Source organism: Ochotona curzoniae, unplaced genomic scaffold, assembly GCF_017591425.1.
Source record: "Ochotona curzoniae isolate NIBS_2020 unplaced genomic scaffold, NIBS_Ocur_1.0 contig_3190, whole genome shotgun sequence".
Classification (NCBI taxonomy): Eukaryota; Metazoa; Chordata; class Mammalia; order Lagomorpha; family Ochotonidae; genus Ochotona; species Ochotona curzoniae.
In genome coordinates, this window is record NW_024465751.1 from 2357490 (window position 1) to 2363870 (window position 6381).

At 44.5% G+C, this 6381-nt stretch overlaps 1 non-coding gene across 1 annotated transcript; it reads left to right on the forward strand.

Moving 5' to 3' along the window:
* Positions 1 to 457: 457 nt before the first annotated feature.
* Positions 458 to 561, forward strand: LOC121155998. The gene has a single exon (XR_005883789.1). It is a non-coding gene; the product is annotated as a small nucleolar RNA U13 (small nucleolar RNA).
* The last annotated feature ends 5820 nt before the right edge of the window (positions 562 to 6381 follow it).

The following is a 6381-nucleotide window of genomic DNA, read 5'->3' on the forward strand; positions in this document are numbered from 1 at the left end:
AAGCTCGGGTGCTAAGTGAATGCATCTGGGCTGCACAACCGTTAAAGCAGCAGATCCGAAGTCCCTGGGGCAGGAAGCACACAGGAGGAGCGGCCCAGGAAAAGGCAAAACCACAGTAACTTTGCAACTGTTCTCCACTCTTCATTCAATACCCTGGATTGGGATATTTCATACTTACAAATTAAATGAAAGAAACAAGTGTGTTTTACAAATTTGTGGAAGATGAAACTAAATGGTTAAAGTTTTTGGTGCAAAATATTTTGAGATTCATGCATAGGATTTTTTCTTATTGTATACTTGGCGTGAAAGTTTGAAGTTTCCTCACATTGTCTGATTATGAAATATGCCGAGCCTTCTGATGAACCTCACTGCTCCCCAATGTTACGTGCTCGTGGTTGTTGCTGTCATTGTCATTGAAAGTCTAGACACACGAGGAGATTGAAAATTTGTATCAGTGATACTTTTGTGGTTCATATGAATGATGATTGGGTGGACACATGTTTGTGTGGCATGTTCCTCCATTTAAACTTTGTTATATCATCTGACATGAGAAAAATGACAGCATTTCTATTGGTTTGAGTCGTGTGCTGGAGTGGGCCCTTGGCATAGTGGCTAAGCCATCACTTGGGACACCCGTATTCTATACTAGAGCATCTGAGTTTGAGTGTTTGCTCTGCTTCCAATTCCAATTTCCAAATTCCAACAACTAATGCACCCAATAAGGGCCCAAGTAGTTGTGCCCTGCCAGCAATGTGAGACCAGGTCCCCAGCTCCTTGCTTCCAAGTGACTCAGCCCCAGCCGTTGCAGGCAATTGAGGGAGTAAACCAGTAGATGGGAAATCTGGCTGTGCTTTTAAACTAAAATAAATAATAAAAAGCAGTAGTTTAGGAATAAAAAAACAAAATTTTACAGCACGTGGCACTAACATTTATCAAGCATTAGCAAAATCTTGGGACTCATATCAGTGGATTCATCTTGTAGAGTTTAATTGTTGTAACTATGGTATGTGGCAAAGGTAGAGGCAAGACCTGAATCCATGAGGACCTGACTCTAAATAATGTGCTCCTTTTACCTTCTCTGCACTTAGTCCCTCAGAGCCTAAGGAGGAAGTTGGATTTCAGTAAGCAGGTAGCTTGTCAACAAGAAGTCCATGGTGACCAGTGGCAAAGTTGAGCAAGAATTCAAATACCCTGATGTACAAGCTAATCGTTTTGATCCTGTAGCCAAACTCCAAGATGCCCAAGAGCGGTAATTACAGGCAGCGGAGTGTCAGGAAGAACGTATTAGTCCATGGTCAGAGGTGGCTTAAGGACAATTAAGTCTTTGAATTGCTAACATCTCAGTGTAATAGAAATGCTGGTATGGAAACCATTATGCTCAAATCTGTTATTGAAGATCTCCTCATGTAATGTCAAGGCATTCTTATTTCTGTTCTCATCTTGGGGTCCTGTTTATACAGAATTACAGGTGAACACACACACACACTCAGGTGTGGCTCCCAGTTTCCGTTCTTGCATTCTTGCCCATGGAACAGATGCCCTTTCACCTGGCACCTGATTCCCTGGGGGAAGGACTGCAATCCTCAGCCCACCCTGCGCTGTTTGCTAAGTTCACTTGTGTGAGATGTAAGCAGAAGTATCATATGTGTGTAACTTCAGAGCGTAGTGATGAAGAAAGAGAAACAAGACAAGACCCTTTGATCTTTCGTCTTTCTGATTGAAGGTGTTAGACACCACTTCTGGACCATGAGATTGCATACAAGGAACGACAAGCCAGCAAGACAAAAGCAATTTGATTCCCTGGTTATTATGGGCTTGCCCCACTACTCAGCAACACATCTCTTGGCTTCATTAAAATGAAAGAAAATAAACGTCAATCTTGCTATCCCTCATCTACGAAGTCAAAGTGTAAAAATTTGTGTTTATCTGTGGGTGCTTCCTACAGGCTTATGCCTACAGGGCAGATAGATGAGTTCCGTGGCCTCACAGAGATCTTCACGCTGTTTGCAAGGGAAAATAATCATTTACTGAGTAATGGTTATGATATTAGTATGCTGAAAAATAAAGACAATCCGCTGTCTACGTTCTTATGTATTTGTGTGAATCATGGGAAAGATTTGCTCACAAGATTGGTTTCCTCGGGGAGATAGGACAGAGGTGGGAGACAGCAAGATAATTATCGTTGCTTTTGGAAATCTTTGTATTCCAAAGGTGGTCTCAGTCTCTATGTATTTTCTCTCTTTCTTCTTTTCTATCCCTCTTCCCCTTTTCTCCATTTCTCTCTCTCTCTCTCTGTATACAACTAAAGAAAATACCTAAAGAACTTTTAAAATAAGACTGGTGTTTGATAAAGCACCAGTCACCTGGAGGAAATGAGGGGGAACTCAGAGGATACATCACCCTGAGCAAGAGCACATCTCAATGGAATTAACTGGTGGGGTTTTGCAAAACAAGTTATAAAGGGAGGGAGACCAGAAAGCGAAAGCCATGCATCATTGCCTTCAGAGTTGTTTTAGAGAGGACCAGTCTATGTTTCCCACTTCCTGCACACAAGGGATTTTGTGTGGCCATTCTTTTAGGGTAAATTGATAAATGTGATCTTTTGTTTTTGAGTTTCAGTCCTCTCTCCCTTTCCCTAAGATGCCTACTGAAATAAACAGCCAACTCTGAGCGAAAACGGGAATCCTTAAGGGGACAGGCAGTGTCTCCTTTATTTTGGAATCTTGGGTGCTTGTGCTTCAGGAGCAGCAAACATCTGTGGAATGCAGGGTCACTGAGTACATGAATGAACAGATGATGACACGCGTGATTCTTAAGAACACTGCAACGTTGCACGCCCTTGGAGAGAAAATCGAGAGACAAAGAGAGGCAAAACTTGTGGAACTGCAGTGGACACTTCGTGTGGCAGCAAGGCTGAAGCAGATAACAACTCTTCCAGACCTTGAAACACTGTCTTAAACATTACAGCTGCAGGGCCTATGTATTCTACAGTGTTTTGCATCTTAAATGATGCTGGCAGCATTTTCAAACTTATTAACAGTAAATTAGAATCCCAGCACGCTCACACTGGAAAGCAACGGGCTTCTTGGAAATGTTGCAAACAATCTCAGGAACGACTATCACCAAAATGACTGCCTTCGGAACTGAGTCTAAAAGCTTGTTGGTTCATCCTCCCTTGCTAAAGATGAGAAAATGGAGGCGAACACCAGGCCCAAGTCCATGTACAATAGTCTTACGAGCACTGTCTTGACCCAGACTTGAGACTCCACTGAGTTTCTCTTCCTGTGAAAATCTTAAGGTCCACAAACCCATACTGTTTCCCTTACCAGCCTCCCACACCCAAAGTGGTAAGTATGCCCGTGCTAATCTTCCTGGGGTGCCCTAGAACTTGCTGAAATCATCCCAAGTAGCTAACCCTGGGCATGCTGACCCCACCCCACCAGTCTGCCTCCACTTCAGGTGGTATTCCAGCTCCTTTCTCTCCTGTTGCTTCATGACCAATCTACAGCTTCCTAGTGGCCCTGGGTGGCAGGCTGGTACTCCACAACTGTGAGTGTAACAAAACTGAGGCTTCATCTGCTGCTTCTGTTTGGCCTCACCAAACCTCCACCCACAGTCACGGGTCTAACACTAACCCACAGCCATGGAGGTCAAGACTCAAATGCTAATGCACTGAGCCACAACCCATGCCACTCGATTTGCCACCAAGCATCCTCCCACACCTGAAGACCATGTGCATCCTCTTCATTCCATTCTTAGAAGATAAGTAAGGTTCTGCTTCATAAAGTTTACTCTTCATTCTGTAGATGCTGTTTGATCTAGGTAAGAAGACAAACACATTCCAAAACAGGCTTCACAGAAATGAGAATCTGTGTACATTTTTAGAGATCACCCTAGCTCACACAGCTCTGAAACCTAGGAAGTCCTCCTGGGTGGCTGATTTAAACAGCTCCAGCTGCAGGTCTAGGTTGTGGGCTGCTTCATCCAGCCCTAGAAGCAAGCTGAGGGGCTGAATGTCCGTACAAGACACTCAATTGCTACAGACTGCTCACCCCTGATGCCTCCGGTGGATGTCTGAAGTTCAAGGATATGGAAGTGACATTTCAGTGGCCTGTCCAAATGCTTGATCTTTTCAGTCTCAAATTTATGGCAGTAACAGATATGTGGACAATTGAATTACAAAATACAATTTCCTCTTTTTTAATGGGCAAGGCCCCCACATATTTTTTAATAGTCCATCTCTTACTGACAAATCAAATCATACACACAGACAATAAAATCTTAATGCTAATAATAGTTTGTTTATTTCTCCATTTTTGTGGAATAATTTTATGTTGAAGGTAAATGCTTAGAAGCTAAAAACTTGTCTGAAAGCATCTTACATCAGCCTGGAAGTTCAGGCTGATGTAACCAAAATGCTCACAAATTAGATGGATTACAAATGGCAGAAGTATATGCTCCGCCATTCTAGAGGCTGGAAAGTTTGGCCACAGGTGCCCGAAAGCTCGCTCTTTCTGGTTCAGACGTCTCTGCGCCCTGACAGGGCAGAGACAAGCCTGCTCTCTGCAGCTCCTGTGGTAAATGATGATAACCCCAGGCCTGAGACTGACCTGATCGCTTCTCCAAGGCTGCACCTTCTGACTCCATCATCTTGTGGGTTAGGTTCCAGCACTGGAGCCAAGGGGGCATGCAAACACGGAGCAGGAAGGAGTACAAGTGTTGTCTGATCTGATTCCTCCCACTTGTGTTTAGAGATATTATTGCCGCTGTATAGTCCTGGGCTTCTTCAAGGAGAAGCCATTTTCCGGAGCCAATCATTTCACAAGTCCCTCTGAAATACCAGCTGTATTTTCAGGATCTTGGAAAACGATGTTGCTGCAATTTTCAAACCCCGGTCAGGTGTCGTTCTTACGAGTGACAGCAGCACTGCGTGAGTGCGCACTATGTGTGGAGAAGGATGATCAGCTGTGTGCTCCCCTTTCCTTCCACTGACACCCCTCTTTCCGAACCACGTGACCTCCGTGCTGGCGTCCACTTGGCCTTCTGCTTGTGTGTTCCCACTTCATAAGAAGCTCACTACATTTTTAGCTGCTCCTTTAATGCTCTTCTAATACTGAGTTTAAAATCTGCCTCCCTGAAACCCCTAGGTTTTCACTAAGAGACTCTGTAAGAGGAAAATCCCAATCCTCTTTTCCTCAACAGTACCTCCTGGTGGGGACACTCAGGTTCTACACCCCAACTAAAGGCAGGCTGAAGGAGCTGCTGGGAGGGAGAGGTAGGGACACAAAAGTGCATGGGTTGAGAAATCAGGGGATCTCCCACAACTCTTCCTTGGGAAATTCTAGGTCCTTGGTATTTGGGGTAGAAGGAGAAACGTCCGGAACCTGGGGTGATCCTGAAGAAGCAAAGAGGAATGCCAGGCTGACCCTAGAGGGTGGTAATGAAAAAATTAACCCATTGGCAAAACCTGGTGAAGGTAAGTGTAGCTAAATCATTTTGAAATATATTTAGGGAAAGTGCCAACTAGTACTTTTGTTGAAGACTTCCTCATGCCACTTCAAGATGTTCCCCTTCGCGTCTCACTCATGGACTCCCATTTATGTAAAATTTCACACAGGCAAATGTGGCTGGTACATGACTCCCCTGGCTGTAAATGGTGGAACAGAAGGAAAGCATTGCCCTAGAGAACCCCATTTCTTTCATTCGCTTATCACTCTGCCCCTTGACTTTTCCTCCCAGTAGCTCCCTAAGAGCCTTCACTCTTCTCATCTTCCATGATTCTCCACCCTTAATACACCCCACCTTGATAAGAGCATAAGTATTTATAATTCCATTTGTGGTCTGGACAAAGGAGAATAGATGGGGCCATTACTGCTCCCATTAGCGGTCTTTGACACTTGGCTGCTCCCCTCTAGAGGGACTATACAACTCATGCAATGTCTCCCTCCCTTCTCCATGGTAACGGCTGCAGAATAGGGAGTACAATGGACGATTCAACTGGGTCAAAGGTTCATGAGTAGAGTCTGGTTTTTTAAAGATTTATTCATTAATATTGGAAAGTCAGATTTATAGACAGAGAATGAGAGACAGACAGAAAGATCTTCCATTTGCTGATTCACTCCTCAACTTGCGCAATGGCCAGAGCTGGGCTGAAAATAGGAGCTTCTTCCAGGTCTCCCACATAGGTGCAGGATCCCAAGGCATTGGGCTGTCCTCTACTGCTTTCCCAGGCCACAAGCAGGGAGCTGGAAGGGAAGTGGAATAGTCGGGATATGAACCAGTGCCCATATGGAGTCCTGGCACATGCAAGGTGAGGACTTTAGCGACTAGTCTACCACACTGGCCCTGAGTCTCCTGGTTTTAACTCTTTCCAATTTTCTT